The sequence below is a fragment of the Ambystoma mexicanum genome, chromosome 11 (genome assembly GCF_040938575.1).
Source record: "Ambystoma mexicanum isolate Mex_15411 chromosome 11, UKY_AmexF1_1, whole genome shotgun sequence".
In the NCBI taxonomy this organism is placed as follows: domain Eukaryota; kingdom Metazoa; phylum Chordata; class Amphibia; order Caudata; family Ambystomatidae; genus Ambystoma; species Ambystoma mexicanum.
In genome coordinates this window covers 363,913,098-363,937,837 of record NC_090934.1, presented here as the reverse complement: position 1 = coordinate 363,937,837, position 24,740 = coordinate 363,913,098, and positions in this window count along the sequence as shown.

The window sequence follows — 24,740 nt, the reverse complement described above, 5'->3', positions numbered from 1 at the left end:
TCCCTAAGCATGCAAATAAAAAGTTCCATTCAACACGATCAAATGCCTTTTCAGCATCCAGGGAAATGATCGCACTGGCAAATGGTTGATTATGCCCTTTCTCAATGGTCAATAGTAGGCGTCTCATATTGTCCGCCACTGCCCTGCCAGAGACAAAACCCACTTGGTTCTCATGTATCAGAGTAGAAACCACCCTATTCAACCGAACAGCCAGGATTTTGGCCAATATCTTGCAGTCACAGTTTATCAGACTGATTGCAGGGATGTCATTTCACCAAAATGCCAGGGGTAGCGGAAGTGACATCACAGTGCCACACCCCCAAGAGTGACATCACAGGAAGTGATGTCATTTGACCACACCCCTACAGGAAGTGATGTCATTTGACCACACCCCACAGGAAGTGATGTCATTAGACCACGCCCCCACCATGACATCACAGGAAGTGGCCTAATAAAGCATTATCGCTCAGTGCATTAAGAAAAAAATGGTTACGATATCAGTGTATTCTGACATTTCATACAAGAATGGATCATCATATGTATCAGTGTCAAGGTCCATGTTGCCACGTGAAGTGTATGAACCCCAATCCCCTCTTTATGTGGATCTGCCCTGTTATTTCAACAGGACTACAGAGCGAAATCACATTCTGGGGGGACAGGGACGGATAGGCGGGCACGGGGTGACGGGGATAGGGGAAAGCCAGGATAAAAGGGGAGATTGGAGAATATTTCACCAGAAAACATGTATGGCATCCTCAGTTTTTAATGACTCTTCTGCTTGTGTTATTTTGGCTGCCAAAAGATTAGTTCAAAATGTGTTCAAGGCATACAGTGCATTACTGAGTGATACAAACTTCAGTACCAAAAGCCTCATCAGTCCAGTGCCCAGATTTTATGGGGGAAAAAATCCTGGCTGCATTTTGCATTACTCCCACACTCACCAACACTCTTTATATGCCTAGGTTTCTGTTCCTACATGTTCATTGTCCTCCACACCCCGCACCACAATGGTACACATTCCAACAATTAGTACTATTATATAGATTTTTGGATAATGCCCAACAGTTGCTCTTCCTTCACTCTGATCATAAGACTTAAAATGTAGTTTCTTACCAGATTGAGCAGAACAGTGGCTTGACAGACGTGCCGGTGCTGCTGTTTCAATGGCATGTGAGGTGAAGATTCTGACTCGAAGGCAGGTTGTTGCTTAGGTTACTGGAAACCAGAGGAGAGGTCTGTGAGTGTTCAATGGCAACAGATCAAGAAGACACAGAACTCTGGTAGTGGAGCTGCAGGTGTTTGGCAGAGAAGAGGCTGCAAGTATGGCAGGTGCTGTTTTGAGGTCACAGAACTCTGGTAGTCGAGCTGCAGGTGTTTGGCAGAGAAGAGGCTGCAAGTATGGCAGGTGCTGTTTTGAGGTCACAGAATACTGGCTGTGATGCCGATGGTGCCGGGCTGGTTTTAACAGAGGGCACTGACTGGGTGTGTCTCATCATTGCTTGGTTGACTACAAATCAAGGATACGGTGCTGGCATTGTGAAGACAGAACTGTAGCTGTGGGGTAGCTGGTGACTGGCTTAATGGAAGTTGCTGCTTAGATGGCTCATCATTGCTTCCTTGACTGGAAATGAAGAAGAGCCAGGCGGGAATCGGATAGCAAATGTTTTCATGACACAAGACTCCAGCTGTGCTGCAGCTTCTGGCTGACCTGTCAAGAAGATGCTGATGGAGGCTACTCAGATTCTAAGAGACTGGCGGTTGACAGATGCTTGTGGCTGTGCTACTAGTAGTGCCTGTCTGGCTTCACAGGAAAAGGCTAATTGAATGTCTTGCTGTTGCTTAGACTGAAAATCTGTAGGATGCCGGCGGTGTGGCAGATGATGCCATTTTAAAGACACACATGATGTTTCTGACGTAATGGTCCATTGTTGCTTAGCTCACTGGTAAAAAATAGGATGTTGACTAAACTCAACAGCATACCATGCAGTGTTTTGAAGATGAGACAAACTGGTTGTAGTGCATGAGCGATGTATCATGGCTGACTTCATGAGGAGAAGAGGCTGGTAGTGTAGGAGAGTAGCAGATGGTTTTGAAGACTGTATGTGGTGCTGATTAGGTCTGCGTGACTTGAAAAGAAAGACCTAACTGGAAAATTGAGCTATAATCTAACAGTGTCGAAGAATATAATGGTTCATCTTTTCAGAGGATACCTCCTGTGTCGCATGTCAGCAAATCGGTCAATGGCATCACTCAAATTTACCTCTTCAACCTCCATAGGTTCACATGCCATTACCAACAAATCACTAAGTCTGTTGTCTCCACATCTATTTCGCAAATAGTTTTTAACTCTTTTCAAACAGGAGAAGAACCTCTCATTTGTTGCAGTTGTAATTGGCAATGCAAGAACCAGATCCAACAGATTTAGGACATCAGAAAAGCCTCTTGGAGATTCATTGAGATAGTACCTGACAGAGTGAATACCTGCTAAAGTCTTGCCAGATAAATAGCCCCTTGCAGTGTCAAGCCCTGAATGCAATGCAGCATAATCTACTTGGGGCCCTAGGTAGTGCCGAGCAAGAAGATCTGCAGATGAGTCCTCCAAGAAATTTTTAGCCCTTGGATTGAACATGCCGGCAGCCTTGATAAGCCCCATGTTATCTATAAAACGAGCATCCAACTCTCTTACAAACCTATCCAAGGTGCAGAAAAACACCTCTTGCTTTATCCGTTCAGTCTGTGGCATTCGATCCTCAGAGTGCTCATAATGTCCAGGCCTCTTCCCTACAGTAGTACCAACAAGGTATTCTTTGAGTTTGCTGCACAGTTGGTGGTGCCTTACTGGTAAAGCTCTGCGGTCGTGGTCTTCAACTGTTTCAATACCACATTTTTCTGCCAATTCCGTTGCATCATTGACGATTTTCACCCAATGGCATTCTTGTCTAAGGTTGACGAGGGCAGTTCTTGTCACTTGAATTAGGTGACTCGCATCTGGCAAATCAAGATGCTTTCTCTGAAGTTCATCAGATAACACACGAATCTTTTTCAGAATTGCTTCCATACTTAACAAAGTTAGCAAAAACTCAAAGCACTGCATATTTCGGAGAAGTCCTCTGGCTTCTGAACAAGCCTGCTTGTCACGTTGTTGCGATGATTCTATTAAACTGAGAACAACTATAATGGTTTCAAATCGAGCCTGTATTTTTTTAACACACGCGTACCAATAAAACCATCTAGTGCCACAAAGTCTTTCTAATTCTTGTACTTCCAGACCGCTTTCTGTTTGAGCTTTTACAAAGAGTTCGTGCCGAGGAGAACTTTGTGAAAGGAACACATACACAGCCTGCAAAGTTGAGAAAAAATCCTTCACTGTTTGTATGTTAGTGATAGTTTGCACTAACGCAAGGTTTAGACGATGTGCATGACAGTGAATGTAAACTGCCTGTGGAGCAATTTCTTTTATTTTCGCTTGCACTCCATTGAAACAGCCACTCATAACTGATGCCCCATCATAGCATTGTGCCACACAGTTCTTCCAGTCAAGGCCAGCATCGCGTACAGATTTGTGAATGGCTGCAGCTAAACTGGAGGCATCCAACTTTTCCATGTGGTAACATCCCATGGCTTTTTCCTGAATGTTCCCATCTTGATCTACAAACCGGATCACAAAGCTCATCTGTTCTTTATGCGAAATGTCTTTGGTTTCATCAACCAACACTGCAAAGTGCTTTGTCACTTTCCTAACGATATTCTGACGTATAAGATTTGCCACAACTGAGATCATGTCATTTTGATACTCTGGAGATGTGTAGTGCCCATATCGTCTAGCCATTTTTACTTTAAGAAGTTCATTATTATCAGACAGCAAACGCAATATTGCTATGAAGTTTCCCTTATTGTGGGAGTCTTGCGATTCATCTGTGGCTCGGAAAGCAAGTCCTTGACGACCCAAAACACATACAACCTTTAGTAACTGCAGCACATGTTGACGATTCTCTTCAATCTCTTGGTCCCCAACCTTTTCTAGCATTGACACAATTGAGTGGTGAGGGCCTGTAGTCTGTTGTACACACTTAAAGTCTGCCCAAGCTACAACTGAAGACTTATGCTTATCAGAATCTGAGTGCATCTTTAAAGAACGACGTGTCTTTTCCCATTTAGCGAAGCCAATATCAACAAATGGAACATTGCCACGTGCACGCCCCCCTCCTCCAGAATTAGAACCAAAATGTCTGCATGCAAAGCAGTATACTTTATCTTTCAGAACGGAATACTCCACCCAAGGATATGTTTTGTAGTCTCCGTTAAACTTACGGGAACCAGTTACAGGGTATGTAGGAAGTTTTGGCTGTACAGGGTCACTGCATGGATTTGGGGACAGATCAGTCACCACACTGTCATCTAAATTGGGAGCTGGAGATCTTCTTGGAATGCCCTGCTCAGCTAGACACATCTGCATACTGTTATCGCTCTGCAACCAAGAGCTGCTTGTGCTCTCCCCGAGGAGTGAAATGTCGGGAGAGCAAGCACCAGTGGGAGGATCATCAAACATGCCAATACGGGAAGAACAATCCTCAACATCAGGGTTGAAAGAGCACTCTGCGCTATCCAGGAACGTTGAAGTGTTGCTTGGGTCATCAGCATCACGTGAAACCGTCACAGCAATGTCTGCATGTGAACAAGAGCCTTCAGTGGCCACTACAAATGAAGGAGATGCTATGTCAGCCAAGGAAGGTGGAGCTGTAGACAAAGAGTCAGCATGTGGAGATAGTGAACCAATGTCAGCACATGTAGATGCACTGTCTGCACCTGAAGAAGCAGCTTCGCTGCCAGCAAGAGTTGATGTGCTGGCCGATGGTTGGACAACATGTGCAGCTGTGTTTGAACTGCCACTTGAGTTATCATCAGACCTCTTGCGCTTGCTTGAATCAGAGCCTGGAGTAGGGCCAGCTCCTCTTGCTTTTGGAGAAAACATATCAACGATTGACCTCTGTTTTGGATCCTTGGGTTTTCCTGTAGGTGTAGACATGTTCGTTCTTTTAGTACTGCTAAATCAGAAGCGATTGTTCAAGCAAATGATGGATTCCTCAGTGTCCTCCTGACTTCTTTTGTGCTTCACTCTTCTTTGGAGGACCACTTCCGCTGAATACCAAAGAGGAGACAAATCTGAAATGTATTGCTTTGGCTTACAAGTTTATCACTGTACTCCCTGAAAATAAGCGAGTACGCCCCAAAAAGAAAAACAGATTACAAATACCAACAAAAAATAGGAAACAAACACTGTGGACCCTGAGCCCTTCTTTCACACACACAGTTCCATGGATGTTTGGAGAGGTAGCGCACGTAGTTCCAAAGGAAGAAAGTACTATTATTACTGCTCGATCGGTAGACATGCACATGATCTTTTAATGTGTATGAGTAACTAGGTGCAACATAATTATTAGAAAAACCTTTCAGTTTTTCAGTTAAAGCATTTTTACTTGCTTACAAAATACTGCCGTGGGGAACTAGATTTACATTTTTACTCCCTAAAAATCATTTTACTTCCAAGTTTACAAAATAGGGAATACAATAGTCCCACTTCAAAATCTTATCTGGAGCACTGAGTACATACCTAAGCAGTGATTTCAAGCATTTATTTTCGTAGCTTACTTTTAGGTCAGTCCTATCTGTCAAGGTAATACTTTACATTTGAGAGATTAACAGTTGCAACCTGTTCAAACTCTGCCTCTAAGAAAAAAGGAAACCTGTGGGTCCCAAAAAACTGAAGTGAAGCATGTGTTCAGTGTCATACAGTTTGAAGTTAATTGTGTGCTGTTCTCTGATTAAATGGAAGAGAAACAGCCATCTTTTCTGTTGAAACAACTAGGACAAGGCTGCAATGCATAAATAGAGATGGAATAACAGATCAGATCATTAACATATGCTGTACATTTTCAATATGTTGCTTCACGTTCATTTACCTCTCACAGCGGTCACAGATAAGGCCTGATGTCAGCTGCTCAATGGTGGTACTGTTTGCTGGCGTTGAGAACACAGCAAGGAAGGAACTTCCACACGAAGATGCAGGTCTGAAAATAATAACAAAATATCAGAAAGATTCATTTGTGCAACACCAGACCATATTAATTTTTAATAGAGTTTTAGAGTTCTGGGGTGCACGCATCATGCAGAGACAAACTGGACCACAGAGGCTTTGCACCTGACAGACCTAGAGAATGACTTCAGGCCCGGCAACGATTCATCATTAACCTTCTGTAACTCAGAGGGATGCATGTTATGCACCATTGTCCTAGGATCTCTAGGAACTAGCTCTGTAGGCCGCAGCAGGCCCAGGCTGAGTGTGTGGCTCGGGCAAGGAGCAGTTTACATAATGTCGTGTCACAATGTAAAATCCTAGTTAAATGCATTGCAAAATGTATAGGCTGCAGGCCACAAATGACTTGGATTTCATCTGCCTGTGGTTAATTTAAGCAGTATAATTTGCATAAGCTGTTGCTTTAAGCTGGGCTCAGGAGGGCACATGAACACAGTGGCGAGGGGCAAGGGGCACATGGACACAGTGACGAGGGGCACATCGACACACTGGCTGGGGTCGTGGGCACATGGAACCGGCTATGACTTATCTTACAGCAGGAATTAAAAAGGCCTTCAATCACTCCCCCACATGATCTATAAAAGACAAAATGTAACGTTAGTAAAACGAATTTGGTGCTGCTGGCATCAGCGGCTTGCTTACTTTCCCTAATGTAAAGCCGTTGCCGTGCCAGCACTGAATTCATTATACTAACATGCTTGCCAACCCTACAGATTTAGGCAGTAGGCTACTGCTTTTTAAGCAGTCCTACCGCCTACAGATTTCAGTGACAGACCCCACTGCTTTTTACAGTGGAAGGTAATTTATGTGACTCTAAGGCGGGCTGCAGGACATAGCATGCAACACATTAGTCTGTCTGTACAGTGGGCTGGTAGGTGATTACTTTCATTGGACTCAGACCAATCCAGTGACCTGACAGCTATGTGACTCTGCCCTGCACTCTGGCCAGGACAGGCCTTAGGTGAACCACTATCAAAGGCAAGTGGCAGAGCGTAACACAATCACACTGCATCTGCCTGTCACGTAGTCACTTATTCTGTACTTCAGTTTCTTTCTCCTGACCTTTCCACCTATTTTGGCACCACTCATCTGCTCATTTTGCACACCATGGCATTGCCCCTCTGCTCACCACAGGTTGCCATATTGTAGAGCAACCAACCTCTACAGTGCAAGTCCCCCAGACGAAGGATTGAATGAATGGGGTAAATAGTGAGGGACGCCCATGTATATTGCAGGACCGTGAGAGAATTGGCAACTGTGAGCAATGTGTGGCCTATACACTTCTCAGTGTCCATCAGTCCATGCTGGAAAATATTTAGGGGGGTGGTGGAGCCGCCCTGGAAGAGACATATGCTCAAATGAAGGAAATGGGGTAGGGACAAACATTGAGCAGTGTGGATATTCTGCACACGAACCTAAATTCACTAATGATGGGGAAAGAGCCCAGCCAGGTGAGTAGACTACTGGGCAGCTGGGATTAGGGGAACCAGGCAACGAATGACCTTTGTGGCCAATGGCCGGTGTGGAAGGTGGTGATCCGGTGTGCTGAGCAGTGGAACCCTGCACACCTGCATCTTCTGAATGTGAAATAGGAGTGTCTGAATATCACAACACAGGCGGGGGAACTACAGGCTGAAAGAGGGAGACTATCAGTCACTAGTACGAGTCCTAGAGGCGCTGGTTAAGAATGTATGTGCCGGTGGCAGCTTAACAACATTGCAAGCCGCCGCCGGCACATATTTGCACGTCAGTAAAATGAATTTGGTGCTGCGGCCTGAGACCTGCCGTCGGTACCTGAATTCATTTTACTACATTGCAAAGATATGCCGGCGGCAGCTTGCAGGCCGCCGCCGGCACATATTTGCACGTCAGTAAAATGAATCACATAACATAACACTTTGACCACTGCTTCTAAGCCCTGTACATGAACTGCACTGTTGCTGCCGTAGCTACCCCAGGGCCTCTGGGCAGTATCAGGGCTCCACCTGCAATCTTGAATTCATCGCAGTAGAGTGACAGTCCCGAGGCAAGGTAGTACAACAGGTTAGGTGACACTTACTGAGATGCTTCGATGTGATATCTTCAAATTTAAACGTGTCGAATTCTTATTTACTGCTTTTTTTTACTGATGTTTTTACTGCCAAATGAGGGGGAGAGTAAACCCCGCACCACCACTCCTTTCCTATAGGCCTAACTCCAACCCACCACCCACCATACATTTCAGGCCTTCACGTTTTTGTTCGAATGCATTCTCTAAAATGTGTTCTAAAATGCGCCGTTTGCACGTTAGAGGTTCGGTTGCTTGCTCATAGGGTGGGGGATTGTATCCCCGGACCACCTACTGAAAATGAAAAGGCGGCACCAGTGATCAGTGCTTCACTCAGGCAGGTGTGTGCCGGGTCACCACTAGGGAACTAGGAGACGCAGTATATATGACTTCTTACATACTACTGTCCCCCTCCTAACTTGCAAAAAAACTCTCAAGACACTCCCCAGAAAGGCCCCTACTATCAAACATTGCCTCCTCACCCCTTACACCCATTCAACCGCAAGAGAGCGGGGCTCCGGCTTCACAGTCCATGCCTCCACACTCTGAAACGCGCTCCCTGCCCACCTGCGAGACGAACCATCATACAACAGATTTAAATAAAAAACCTCACAACCTGCCTCTTTAACTAAGCTTCTGTACCCCGGCTTTTTTTATGTTGTCCTTTTTTGTCTGATTGTAACTAGCGCCTAGATGCCTACTGGCTTGGTCGACTCATACAAATGCCTAAATACATAAATAAACAACTGCTTATTTGCTAACCCTTTCAGAAGGGGAATGTTGCCTGGGGGACTGCGGGGTGCGCAAGGTGTGACATCACAGTCAGCAAAATACCCTCACATGTACCCGATAACAATCAATTGAAGGAATTCGCTTACAAGAAAAAAACACGGAACATTCTGGTCTTAGCCAGAAGCCCTATAGTAGCCAGTCACGCAGCCGGCATATTTGTCTGCACCAGAGCACACAGAGGGAGTGGCTTCAGCAAATACATTAGCCACCCTACAAAGGTGAGGCCTGGGGCATGCCGCTTCTCGCCTGGAGACTCTTGTATGCATTTAACTCCCTGTTGGTTTTGGCGCGCAGCCTGCTTTTGTGTTGAGATGGACGAAACACAGCCCATCTCGTGGGGACAGATTGGGCGCGCATCCCAGTTTCTGCTTGTTATTAAACATTCCTTTGACGGGTCAATGCAAAGTGCATAAAGGGAGGCAGAGATATGACTGCCTCAAAAATCATTTTTATGACAAACTCGACCTTATCGGTTGGGTGGCTGAAAAGATTGGGCAGTTACAACAGTAACAAAGTGATTCATTTAGTGACGTGCAAATATGTGCCGGCGGCCGCGCTCCTTGGGAGTTTCGCACTTACTGTATGTACCTGGCTCAGACGGAGGAGTCTAAAGTTGGAAACAGTCGTGTGAATGGCTGCAGTGTTACCGACCCCCGTGCCGCTGGCATGATGAGAACAGCCCCTCCCTGAGGCTGGGCAGGCGCTACTGGAGTGTCAGGGCACCACGCCTCAGAGTCACCAGCAGAAGTAACCCGCCCGCAGCCCGGACTCGCTGCTCGTCGGCGGAGAGGGGACTGGGGAGTGCAGGAACCGCGCCCGTTCCTGAGGAGGGCTGGCCGCGCAGCCGGCGTCCAGGGAGCCCTTCCTACCCGCAGCCCAGGAGAACAGGGGTGCGGCAGCGGCGTCGTCCACTCTCACACCCGCCCCATGGAGCCCCGGGCGATGCCACTGCTGCTGCTGATGGCAGGTGAGTGGCGCCCCCTGAGCTACCGCGGTCTCCCACCCACCACTACAACATGGGTCAGATCATAGAGGGGCCATGAAACTGCAATGGCACCCCAGAGAACGAGAGATGCCCCGAGAAGTGGGGAGTGCCTGGCAGGGAGAGTCTCCCCGGGTGAGAAGTGGACCAGGGGGACGAGGGGCCACCGCGGGGTGAGAGACATCTTAAGGCCATGACAGGAGTGAGGGGCAACCTGCAGGGTGGCCACCTGTGGTGCCCAGGGCGCTTACTCCCAGCTGTGTTTAAAGACGGTTAGAGCACAGCAGCCAACAGCTGTCATTATATGAATAGTTCCAGAATTCCCAGCGTTACCTGTGGAAACTAGACGTGGTTTACAACGCGCTTCCACTGAACACTCACCTCAGGCGGCAAGTGCCCAGTGCTGACATCTTTTAAAGAATGCCAACCCCAGAGAGTAGGGAATCCGTGCTTTCCTCAAATCCCCCACTGAAGGCGGCCTGTGGTCAGTTAGCGCCTATCCCATACTTCAAAGAAGTCCGAACCTCCGGTGGCACGTGATCAGCGCACATCCCATCCTTCAAACTAGCCCCCCATCAGGGGCATTTGGACGAGAAAGGGCATAGAAAGTGAAAACATAGAGGATGAAAGGAGAGGGGGCGTAGAACTGGATGGTGGGAGGACGGGTCCAAGGGTGTCAACACTCCCATTTTCAAAAAAACAAAAGAAAAAGAAATAAAGAGCCAACAAAACCCATTCTCAGTGAAACACAATTCGAATTCATGGCCCAGAACCTTATACCTGTCCCTTGATTTCCTGAATGAACGTGCAGAGGTGACATGGCGCCTAGTACTGGCGTTAAGCTGCTTTCAAGCACTTCAAGTTTGCAGCCTCGGTGAATAAGTGAACCGAAGCGCAGGGCGAATGGGATGTTCCCAGGTCCCCACAGTGTATGTAGTCAGGTGGGAAACGGTGGGTCCAATATCAGGATGTTACACTCGTGCGTGTGATGGACCATTTGCATCTATGCTGACTTTTCTAAATAGGCGTCTCGCTCCCCCTAACACAGTAGCCCTTTTGCGGGCCCCTGCAGCCAATAGACAACGTGTTCCCTCTAATGCAATGCAGCCCATCCAAATTTAAACACACGCTAACCTCAAATGAAAGCGTTTTCGTTTTTAATGGCAGGGTGGTGTTCCAAACAGTGTTTAGGAGATGTGGTTACTTTGCAGGTGTGCAATTAATCTGCGCGGGAGACACCCCGAGGACTAGAAGCTGTGTATGCTGTACCGGTCCACTTTCCTGAGACATATCGCACTCTCCCAGCTGTGTAAACAGCCAGTGTTGCCCGTCTTCGCGTCTGTCACCTGTCGCGTGAATGGATGGAGGGCTCTGCCACCGCCTTTCCCGAAGAGAGTAGTGTGGATTAGACAGCACTAGAGGGACATGTGATATGTTTCATGTGACTGAGCCCTGACCCATCCAGGCTTTCAGGCAAACCAAACGTGTTACATCGAGCCGAGGGGTGGCTCTGGATTCATGTGCATACATTTTTAGGCAATTGAAATCGTGGTGTGGGCGGCGGCCTGCAAGCTGCCGCCGGCATATATTTGCAATGTAGTAAAAATGAATTCGGGTGCCGACGGCAGGCCTCAGGCTGAGGCCTGCCGTCGGCACCCGAATTCATTTTACTACATTGCAAATATATGCCGGCGGCAGCTTGCAGGCCGCCGCCGGCACATATTTGCACGTCGTCAGTAAAATGAATTTGGTGCTGGGCTGCGCGGCCTGAGGCCCTCAGGCCGCGCAGCACCAAATTCATTTTACTGACGACGTGCAAATATGTGCCGGCGGCGGCCTGCAAGCTGCCGCCGGCATATATTTGCAATGTAGTAAAAATGAATTCGGGTGCCGACGGCAGGCCAGGCTCAGGCCCAAATTCATTTTACTGACGATGTGCAAATATGTGCCGGCGGCGGCCTGCAAGCTGCCGCCGGCATATATTTGCAATGTAGTAAAATGAATTCGGGTGCCGACGGCAGGCCTCTGCCGTCGGCACCCGAATTCATTTTACTACATTGCAAATATATGCCGGCGGCAGCTTGCAGGCCGCCGCCGGCACAATTACACGTCATCAGTAAAATGAATTTGGTGAGCTGCGGCCTGAGGCCTGCCTGCCGTCGGCGGCGACCTCGGCTCACGCTCGGCTCGACTCGAGTCTCGACTCAGTCACTCACCTCGTCAGTCAGTCACTGGCCTGGCATCCTCCTTCAGCGGGGGTGGATCAACGTGGGTGGAGGATGCAGCTGGACTGTTTGGACACAACACAGCCTCAGCTGGCAGCAGCAAGACGAGAAAGCACCACACGCGTCGTGAAATAATAAAAATGGAGGCCAACACAAGCGTCGCAGCACGCTGTGGCCACGCCCCCTCCTCCTCTGATTGGTCAATGGCCAGAGGTCGCAAGAGATTGACAGGGGTCGCTGGCCAATCGCCAGCGGTCGCTCTTGCGACCTCTGGCGACCCCCAAATGACGTCCCTGACTGATTGGTCGATAATTCTCACATCTGGTAGCAGATCTGTCCTTCTTCCTCATCACTGTAATCAACGCATGTCTCATTGAGTCCGGCAGTGAACCAGATTCAAAAGCAGCATTAAAAACATCACACAAAAGCTGTAGTGCGGAATCAGGGAGGGCCTTATAAAATTCATTAGGCAATCCATCAGTGCCAGGTGATTTACCCATTGTTAGTTTTGAAATTGCGTGTTGAACATCATCTATTTCCACCTTCCCTTCTAAACTCATCGCATCATCTGATGTCAGGCTAGGGAGAACATGAGAGTCAAGGAAGTTTTCAATCTCATCATTTCCACAGGACAGATCTGAGGCATAGAGTCTTTCATAGAAGCCACGGAATGAATTGTTAATCTGTTTTTGCTGCGTCTCCAACGTGTTAGCAAGACTCCTTACCGCAGGAATGAAACGATCACTTTCAGCCATCTTCAGTCGATGTGCCAGCAATCTCCCTGCCTTTTCACCATTCTCAAAATAATTGACTTTTTGTCTAAACAGTGCATAGTCAACTTGGCTAGAGATGAGTTTGTTAAGTTCATACTTAGTTTTTCGTAATTCATTCTTTGCATTTTCATCTCTACTTGCTGCAAACAGAACATCCAGGCGCTTAGCCTCAGAAGAGAGTCTCTGAATTTCTTTCATTCTCAATTTCCTTTCTTTGCCAGTTTTTGAAATCAGTATCCCCCTAATAAAGCATTTCAGAGCTTCCCAAACTGTAGAAAGTTGAACATCGGCAGTCCTATTAAATTGGATGAAGATATCAATTTCCTCTGACACCTCCTGTCTGATCCGATCATTCCTCAATATATAAGAGTTCATTCTCCACCGCGGAGATTTAACCAAAGAGTATTGCAAGGACAATCGCAAAGAAATAGGTGCATGGTCAGATAGGGCAATAAGGCCAATAGCCGAGTCATAGCAACTGGGAGTCACTCGGCCAGAGGTCAAAAAGAAGTCAATTCTAGAATAAGTGTCATGACACTGTGAATGAAAGCTATAATCCCTGTCCGACGGGTGCTCCAGCCTCCAGATGTCAGCCAGTCTGAACTCCTCAATCAAATTCTCCAAGGATCTTTTGCATCTATTTGGTGTCCTCGTATAATTTCCATTTGATCGGTCCAAAGCAGAGTCCATGACCTGATTGAAATCGCCACCCACCACAATGGAGTCCATATTAAAACTCTGAAGCAATTGAGCCACTTCATCTGTCATTCAATTCTTGCGACCCTCCATCCAGTGGAAAGAACGGAAAGAATACCTTTGTCGAATCTTACCGCAGAGTAAAGGAAATCGCTTATGCTTCATGCATTAGGACCAGATGGTCAGCAAAAGTATAAGGAACTACGAGCACTCACAGAAATAGATGATGGAGATCTTGATGCACATGAGAAAGCCACAAGACAAATGGAAAAATACTACGCCCCTGAGAAAAATGTCACAATTAACAGATTCTACTTCTTTTCAAGAGCACAAAACAGAAGAAGAATCAATAGAGAATTACATCTCAGTTCTTGAAAATCTAGCTTTAACATGTTGATTCAGAAGTAGAATATCTACAGAAGAATTAATAAGAGACCAGATAATTGTACACACAAATGACTATTCTGTAGAAGAGAGATTGTGGATATGTGGTGGCCCTTGTGGCAAGATCCCATAGCAATGGCAACAAAGATATAAAAAATACGCAATTATGTTCAAAAGAAATCATAAGAAAGAAGCACAACAAGAACAAACAGAACCTAACAAAGACCTTAATAATGGACCCCGAGCAAGAATTAGTCTGGTACGAAAGAAGAGAAAAGCAAATCATCTCCCTATAAAGATGAAGGGGAAGAAAAGACACACAAATACATTGAACAAGATAAAGACTGCAAGAAACAAGGAAGAAAGGGGTTGTACAAGGGAGAGAGAGACAGAAATACAAGTGATTTTGATGTGGCAGGTTCGGGCAGTGCATACTCCAGAAGTTGCATGGCAGTGGGACAAACATGTGCTTCATGCAAAATGCAAGAACATTTTGCTGTAGTGTGCAGGAACAAATGGAGAGTATCAATAGTACAAGAGGAATCAGAGTCAGTGGATGAATCAGTAGTGGTAAAAACATTCCTTGATGTATCCTTCCCCTACATGTTGTAGGACCCAATGAACTGATGCTTCCCAATGCCAAATTCTCAAACGGCTCAAAGCCATCTTCCTCTGTGTTACGGTTTTATAACACGGCACACTCCAGCCAGGGACTTCTTCCACTTGTCTTCTTGTCTTGGGAGGATAGCTCAGGGGCAAGGTGCTCGCCTTGGAAGCAAGATGACACAGAGCACCACAGGTTCAATACCTGGTCCATGCTTAGTAATCTCTGGGTATTAAGCGCATTATAAATAACCTATCATATCACTGACAATGAATGTGGCGCACAATAAAAACGCTTTTTATTTTTATTTGAACCATGGGTTCTTTCTTGAGAACGCCCTCAACCCGTCTCACGACCACCTTAACAAACACCCTGTGTCGCAATGGACTATGAACCAGGCCGGTACGTAACAATGAAATATTTATTAATTTTATAGTTCAATGAAAAATCAGAGCAACATGAAATAATAGGGCAGCAGCCAACAGTGTGTGGCAGTACAAACGCAAAAATACCACAATGCAGTTACTTCAAACTCCTAACATAATCTATATAAACATTTAATAGAAAACAGAAGCAAAATCGTTTTTCAGAAGAAGAAATGGCATTGAAGTTCAGCACTCCCCCTGCAACACGTCCCCCAAAGACAGGCTAACTAAATTCTTTGTGGATGGAAAGTAGTGGCAAGCAGTCAGTAGGAAGAGGGAAAAATCGAAATGTGAATCCAACCCGCCACCTGCAGATGGGAAGCTAGAAACGAAAATGAAAGCTTATTTAGGAGCAAAATGGCATACTCGGATCTTACTTGTTAATTGTACATCAGTTCACGGTTGCAATGGGATAGCGAGGACAGAAATTTGTGGGGTTGCACTTTAAGAGACAAGAAAGCTTGAAGACTACTGAGCAGGACACCAAGGCAGTATGAACACAGGTGAGAAAATCGATGTTGGAAAGAAAACAATGCAAAAGAAAACGCACATGGCAGAATGGCAATTATTTTCTACATAGAACTTCTGCTGACAGGCAGCCACAGAGAAGGTCTGAACTGTCAAAATCGGAAATCCGTTTTTAGGATAAAAACCACAGGCACATCACAGATAGGATTCTGATGGAGAGGGATTACTCTGAATAGGATTACAGTGTGGGTTTTTCTATGGGATGCATGCAAACTAGAATTTAGAGAAAAGCACAATACACAGCAAATTCGTTTTTTTTCTCGCTAGACTATTTCTGTTGAGACTATCAGGCCGATTCATGGAATAATTAGCGCGGTGCAAGTGGGCAAAAACGTGCGAATCGCAGTGGAATAGCGAAAATCGCAGTGCAAGTGCGAAAATCGCACGAAAAGCAGCGCACGTCGATTCATGGAAGTCCGTGCGCGAGAAAACCAGCGGATGTGCGATAAAAAAGTGCGCGGCGCACAATGGCGCACAGGCCATCTAACAGCGTGCGCCAGGTCACAGCGAAAATCGCACAGGCCACAGCGAAATTCGCACATAGCGCAGCGCACGCAACAAAAGTAGGCGGAACACGGGCGTAACACTCGGAATGGGGAACAACTTGCCAAAACGTGGGCGCCACGGGGAAGTACAGGGCACAAGTGCGCGGAACGCCCACACGCTCGCCTACAACACGTATTCATGGAATAGAATAGGGCAAAAAAGCGTACGCTCAAACCAGCGCACAGGCACAAACACGACCGCCACAAGAAAGCAGGCGGTAGCGTCTCTGCGGCTGTAAGAAATGTGCGCCAAAAGGTGCGCCAACAAATAGCACCTATATACTGCCATGATGAATGTCCTATACTGTGGCCCTCCAGGACAAATGACCTGCAAAGGGGTACCCACAAACACGGACACCCGCTGACGAAAAATACGTGTGCGTGTATACCGGGGTGCGCGGGAAGTCTCACACGCGATTTGGCCGGGTACGTGGATTTCAGGGATGCGCGGGAATTTCCACACGCGATTTCAGCAGGGTACGTGTATTTCAGGGGTGCGCAGGAAGTTCCACACGCGATTGGCCCAGTGCGAGCAGGGTACGTGTATTTCAGGGGTGCGCGGGAATTTCCACACGCGATTTCAGCAGGGTACGTGTATTTCAGGGGTGCGCGGGAAGTTCCACACGCGATTTCATCAGGGTACGTGTATTTCAGGGGTGCGCGGGAAGTTCCACAAGCGATTGGCCCAGTGCGAGCAGGGTACATGTATTTCAGGGGTGCGCGGGAATTTCCACACGCGATTTCAGCAGGGTACGTGTATTTCAGGGGTGCGCGGGAAGTTCCACACGCGATTTCATCAGGGTACGTGTATTTCAGGGGTGCGCGGGAAGTTCCACACGCGATTGGCCCAGTGCGAGCAGGGTACGTGTATTTCAGGGGTGCGCGGGAATTTCCACACGCGATTTCAGCAGGGTACGTGTATTTCAGGGGTGCGCGGGAAGTTCCACACGCGATTTCATCAGGGTACGTGTATTTCAGGGGTGCGCGGGAAGTTCCACACGCGATTTCATCAGGGTACGTGTATTTCAGGGGTTCAGGGGAGTACCACACGTGAATTGGCCGTGTGGGCCCTCCCAGGTGTACGCTCCACAACCTCCACGGACCCTGCAGGCAGCCCACACCACGGGGGACTACCCTGCACCCATGCTTATGTCCCGCAGGCAGCCCATCCACCATGGGCATGCCCCCCAGCAAACCCACATGTCACCTTGCACTACTGATCAACAATGCATGTCTCCCACCACCCCCACGCCCCTGCCACCATGGGCAGCCTCCACCAGGCCCCCACTCATGTCTACCATCACCCCCACCCCCCAGCATCCAGGGTCACCCTCCACCAGGCCCCCACTCATGTCTCCCACCACCCCCACCCCCCAGCATCCAGGGTCACCCTCCACCAGGCCCCCACTCATGTCTCCCACCACCCCCACCCCCCAGCAGTGCAGGGGCAGCCTCCACCAGGCCCCCACTCATGTCTACCACCACCCCCACCCCCCAGCAGTGCAGGGGCATCCTCCACCAGGCCCCCACTCATGTCTCCCACCACCCCCACCCACCAGCCACCAGGGGCACCCTCCACCAGGCCCCCACCCATGTCTCCCACCACCCCCACCCCCCAGCAGTGCAGGGGCACCCTCCACTAGGCCCCCACTCATGTCTCCCACCACCCCCACCCCCCAGCCACCAGGGGCACCCTCCACCAGGCCCCCACCCATGTCTCCCACCACCCCACCCCCCAGCAGTGCAGGGGCACCCTCCACCAGGCCCACACTCATGTCCCCTATCACCCCCACCCCCCCGCCACCAGGGGCAGCCTCCACCAGGCCCCCACCCATGTCTCCCACCACCCCCACCCCCCAGCCACCAGGGGCAGCCTCCACCAGGCCCCCACTCATGTCTCCCACCACCCCCACCCCCCAGCCACCAGGGGCACCCTCCACCAGGCCCCCACCCATGTCTCCCACCACCCCCACCCCCCAGCAGTGCAGGGGCAGCCTCCACCAGGCCCACACTCATGTCCCCTATCACCCCCACGCCCCCGCCACCAGGGGCAGCCTCCACCAGGCCCCCACCCATGTCTCCCACCACCCCCACCCCCCAGCCACCAGGGGCAGCGTCCACCAGGCCCCCACTCATGTCTCCCACCACCCCCACCCCCCAGCCACCAGGGGCACCCTCCACCAGGCCCCCACCCATGTCTCCCACCACCCCCACCCCCCAGCAGTGCAGTGGCAGCCTCCACCAGGCCCCCACTCATGTCTCCCACCACCCCCACCCCCCAGCCACCAGGGGCAGCCTCCACCAGGCCCCCACTCATGTCTCCCACCACCCCCCCCCCTGCCACCATGGGCAGCCTCCACCAGGCCCCCACCCATGTCTCCCACCACCCCCACCCCCCAGCCACCAGGGGCACCCTCCACCAGGCCCCCACTCATGTCTCCCACCACCCCCACCCCCCAGCCACCAGGGGCACCCTCCACCAGGCCCCCACCCATGTCTCCCACCACCCCCACCCCCCAGCAGTGCAGGGGCAGCCTCCACCAGGCCCCCACTCATGTCTACCACCACCCCCACCCCCCAGCAGTGCAGGGGCAGCCTCCACCAGGCCCACACTCATGTCCCCTATCACCCCCACCCCACCGCCACCATGGGCAGCCTCCACCAGGCCCCCACCCATGTCTCCCACCACCCCCACCCCCCAGCCACCAGGGGCACCCTCCACCAGGCCCCCACCCATGTCTCCCACCACCCCCACCCCCCAGCAGTGCAGGGGCACCCTCCACCAGGCCCCCACTCATTTCTCCCACCACCCCCACCCCCCATCCACCAGGGGCACCCTCCACCAGGCCCCCACCCATGTCTCCCACCACCCCCAGCCACCAGGGGCACCCTCCACCAGGCCCCCACCCATGTCTCCCACCACCCCCAGCCACCAGGGGCACCCTCCACCAGGCCCCCACCCATGTCTCCCACCACCCCCAGCCACCATGGGCAGCCTCCACCAGGCCCCCACCCATGTCTCCCACCACCCCCACCCCCCTGCCACCATGGGCAGCCTCCACCAGGCCCCCACCCATGTCTCCCACCACCCCCACCCCCCAGCCACCAGGGGCAGCCTCCACCAGGCCCCCACTCATGTCTCCCACAACCCCCACCCCCCAGCCACCAGGGGCACCCTCCACCAGGCCCCCACCCATGTCTCCCACCACCCCCAGCCACCAGGGGCTCCCTCCACCAGGCCCCCACCCATGTCTCCCACCACCCCCAGCCACCAGGGGCACCCTCCACCAGGCCCCCACCCATGTCTCCCACCACCCCCAGCCACCATGGGCAGCCTCCACCAGGCCCCCACCCATGTCCCCACCACCCCCACCCCCCAGCCACCAGGGGCACCCTCCACCAGGCCCCCACCCATGTCTCCCACCACCCCCACCCCCCAGTAGTGCAGGGACACCCTCCACCAGGCCCCCACTCATGTCTCCCACCACCCCCACCCCCCAGCCACCAGGGGCACCCTCCACCAGGCCCCCACTCATGTCTCCCACCACCCCCACCCCCCTGCCACCATGGGCAGCCTCCACCAGGCCCTCACCCATGTCTCCGACCACCCCCAGCCACCAGGGGCACCCTCCACCAGGCCCCCACTCATGTCTCCCACCACACCCACCCCCCAGCCACCAGGGGCACCCTCCACTAGGCCCCCACCCATGTCTCCCACCACCCCCACCCCCCAGCAGTGCAGGGGCAGCCTCCACCAGGCCCCCACTCATGTCTAAAACCACCCCCACCCCCCAGCAGTGCAGGGGCAGCCTCCACCAGGCCCACACTCATGTCCCCTATCACCCCCACCCCACCGCCACCATGGGCAGCCTCCACCAGGCCCCCACCCATGTCTCCCACCACCCCCACCCCCCAGCCACCAGGGGCACCCTCCACCAGGCCCCCACCCATGTCTCCCACCACCCCCACCCCCCAGCAGTGCAGGGGCACCCTCCACCAGGCCCCCACTCATTTCTCCCACCACCCCCACCCCCCAGCCACCAGGGGCACCCTCCACCAGGCCCCCACCCATGTCTCCCACCACCCCCAGCCACCAGGGGCACCCTCCACCAGGCCCCCACCCATGTCTCCCACCACCCCCAGCCACCAGGGGCACCCTCCACCAGGCCCCCACCCATGTCTCCCACCACCCCCAGCCACCATGGGCAGCCTCCACCAGGCCCCCACCCATGTCTCCCACCACCCCCACCCCCCTGCCACCATGGGCAGCCTCCACCAGGCCCCCACCCATGTCTCCCACCACCCCCACCCCCCAGCCACCAGGGGCACCCTCCACCAGGCCCCCACTCATGTCTCCCACCACCCCCACGCCCCAGCCACCAGGGGCACCCTCCACCAGGCCCCCACCCATGTCTCCCACCACCCCCAGCCACCAGGGGCACCCTCCACCAGGCCCCCACCCATGTCTCCCACCACCCCCAGCCACCAGGGGCACCCTCCACCAGGCCCCCACCCATGTCTCCCACCACCCCCAGCCACCATGGGCAGCCTCCACCAGGCCCCCACCCATGTCTCCCACCGCCCCCACCCCCCAGCCACCAGGGGCACCCTCCACCAGGCCCCCACCCATGTCTCCCACCACCCCCACCCCCCAGCAGTGCAGGGGCACCCTCCACCAGGCCCCCACTCATGTCTCCCACCACCCCCACCCCCCAGCCACCAGGGGCACCCTCCACCAGGCCCCCACCCATGTCTCCCACCACCCCCACCCCCCAGCAGTGCAGGGGCAGCCTCCACCAGGCCCACACTCATGTCCCCTATCACCCCCACCCCCCGCCACCAGGGGCAGCCTCCACCAGGCCCCCACCCATGTCTCCCACCACCCCCAGCCACCAGGGGCACCCTCCACCAGGCCCCCACCCATGTCTCCCACCACCCCCACCCCCCAGCCACCGGGGGCACCCTCCACCAGGCCCCCACCCATGTCTCCCACCACCCCCACCCCCCAGCCACCAGGGGCACCCTCCACCAGGCCCCCACTCATGTTTCCCACCACCCCCACCCCCCAGCAGTGCAGGGGCACCCTCCACCAGGCCCCCACTCATGTCTACCACCACCCCCACCCCCCAGCCACCAGGGGCACCCTCCACCAGGCCCCCACCCATGTCTCCCACCACCCCCACCCCCCAGCAGTGCAGGGGCAGCCTCCACCAGGCCCACACTCATGTCCCCTATCACCCCCACCCCCCCGCCACCAGGGGCAGCCTCCACCAAGCCCCCACCCATGTCTCCCACCACCCCCACCCCCAAGCCACCAGGGGCAGCCTCCACCAGGCCCCCACTCATGTCTCCCACCACCCCCACCCCCCAGCCACCAGGGGCACCCTCCACCAGGCCCCCACCCATGTCTCCCACCACCCTCACCCCCCAGCAGCACAGGGGCAGCCTCCACCAGGCCCCCACTCATGTCTCCCACCACCCCCACCCCCCAGCCACCAGGGGCAGCCTCCACCAGGCCCCCACTCATGTCTCCCACCACCCCCACCCCCCTGCCACCATGGGCTGCCTCCACCAGGCCCCCACCCATGTCTCCCACCACCCCCACCCCCCAGCCACCAGGGGCACCCTCCACCAGGCCCCCACTCATGTCTCCCACCACCCCCACCCCCCAGCCACCAGGGGCACCCTCCACCAGGCCCCCACCCATGTCTCCCACCACCCCCACCCCCCAGCAGTGCAGGGGCAGCCTCCACCAGGCCCCCACTCATGTCTACCACCACCCCCACCCCCCAGCAGTGCAGGGGCAGCCTCCACCAGGCCCACACTCATGTCCCCTATCACCCCCACCCCACCGCCACCATGGGCAGCCTCCACCAGGCCCCCACCCATGTCTCCCACCACCCCCACCCCCCAGCCACCAGGGGCACCCTCCACCAGGCCCCCACCCATGTCTCCCACCACCCCCACCCCCCAGCAGTGCAGGGGCACCCTCCACCAGGCCCCCACTCATTTCTCCCACCACCCCCACCCCCCAGCCACCAGGGGCACCCTCCACCAGGCCCCCACCCATGTCTCCCACCACCCCCAGCCACCAGGGGCACCCTCCACCAGGCCCCCACCCATGTCTCCCACCACCCCCAGCCACCAGGGGCACCCTCCACCAGGCCCCCACCCATGTCTCCCACAACCCCCAGCCACCATGGGCAGCCTCCACCAGGCCCCCACCCATGTCTCCCACCACCCCCACCCCCTGCCACCATGGGCAGCCTCCACCAGGCCCCCACCCATGTCTCCCACCACCCCCATCCCCCAGCCACCAGGGGCACCCTCCACCAGGCCCCCACTCATGTCTCCCACCACCCCCACCCCCCAGCCACCAGGGGCAGCCTCCACCAGGCCCCCACTCATGTCTCCCACCACCCCCACCCCCCAGCCACCAGGGGCACCCTCCACCAGGCCCCCACCCATGTCTCCCACCACCCCCAGCCACCAGGGGCACCCTCCACCAGGCCCCCACCCATGTCTCCCACCACCCCCAGCCACCAGGGGCACCCTCCACCAGGCCCCCACCCATGTCTCCCACCACCCCCAGCCACCATGGGCAGCCTCCACCAGGCCCCCACCCATGTCTCCCACCACCCCCACCCCCCAGCCACCAGGGGCACCCTCCACCAGGCCCCCACCCATGTCTCCCACCACCCCCACCCCCCAGCAGTGCAGGGGCACCCTCCACCAGGCCCCCACTCATGTCTCCCACCACCCCCACCCCCCAGCCACCAGGGGCACCCTCCACCAGGCCCCCACCCATGTCTCCCACCACCCCCACCCCCCAGCAGTGCAGGGGCAGCTTCCACCAGGCCCACACTCATGTCCCCTATCACTCCCACCCCCCGCCACCAGGGGCAGCCTCCACCAGGCCCCCACCCATGTCTCCCACCACCCCCAGCCACCAGGGGCACCCTCCACCAGGCCCCCACCCATGTCTCCCACCACCCCCACCCCCCAGCCACCAGGGGCACCCTCCACCAGGCCCCCACCCATGTCTCCCACCACCCCACCCCCCAGCCACCAGGGGCACCCTCCACCAGGCCCCCACTCATTTCTCCCACCACCCCCACCCCCCAGCAGTGCAGGGGCACCCTCCACCAGGCCCCCACTCATGTCTACCACCACCCCCACCCCCCAGCAGTGCAGGGGCACCCTCCGCCAGGCCCCCACTCATGTCTCCCACCACCCCCACCCCCCAGCCACCAGGGGCACCCTCCACCAGGCCCCCACCCATGTCTCCCACCACCCCCAGCCACCAGGGGCAGCCTCCACCAGGCCCCCACCCATGTCTCCCACCACCCCCACCCCCCAGCCACCAGGGGCACCCTCCACCAGGCCCCCACCCATGTCTCCCACCACCCCCACCCCCCAGCCACCGGGGGCACCCTCCACCAGGCCCCCACCAATGTCTACCACCACCCCCACCCCCCAGCAGTGCAGGGGCAGCCTCCACCAGGCCCCACTCATGTCTACCACCACCCCCACCCCCCAGCAGTGCAGGGGCAGCCTCCACCAGGCCCCCACTCATGTCTCTCACCACCCCCACCCCCCAGCCACCAGGGGCAGCCTCCACCAGGCCCCCACTCATGTCTCCCACCACCCCCACCCCCCTGCCACCATGGGCAGCCTCCACCAGGCCCCCACTCATGTCTACCACCACCCCCACCCCCCAGCCACCATGGGCAGCCCACACCAGGTCCTCACAATCCTCAATCATGTGCGTAATGGACAGCCTCCACAGCCAAAAAGCCCTACCAAGTAACCCATTCACCCACATGGAAATGGAAATCACATGTTACACCCCCAATGTTCATTAAGCTAATGAACCCATGTCCGTCACACACAATGGTTGCAATTGAATGGGAAAACACAAAACATGACAACATGAAACCAATGAGATGATACCACACAGTGAAGTATGGAAACAAAATTGTATTGAAGAAGAATGCTAAAGAAAGAAAACAAACTACAATGTGAATGAGAAAAAAAAAGCTGCATGTCTGTATAAAAACACAAAACTGCAAATCAGAATCCAAAAAATATTTGCCCAAAGTCAAAAGTTAAAAAATCTCCATGCAATAAAGAACTATGTAAAAAACTACCAAGGGTCCATGAGCCCAACTGAACAAAGGAAACATACTAAAAAACCTACCTAAAAATTCAACTATATACAAAAAGTGGAGCAGTGTCCGTCGACTCCAAATCATAATAAGAAAGAAAGGAAACCTAAAACTAAAGAACTATATACAAAGGCGACGGGCAAGTCCAGCGGCTCACTCCGTGGTGTCCCGGGCCAGGGCATCATGAAACTCCTGTTCGATGTCCCGGAGGCGGTCCAGTTCCATGGCCCCGAGGGTCCGCAGGGACGAGGCCGTGTCCTCCTCAAACCCCCTGCGGATTGCCTCGAGGCACTCGGCCCGCCTCAGGGCCCTCCGCATGGAGTTCTCCGCCCTGACCATTGTGAGCCGCGCCTCTTCCGCCCGCCGCCGCTCCGCACCTAAGGCGTGGCCCAACCGCTGCCACACGGAAGACACTCTCTGTCCTGGGTCCCCCTGCCCTCCGGCCGATGCCTGCCCCTCCGATGTCGAAAGCCCCGA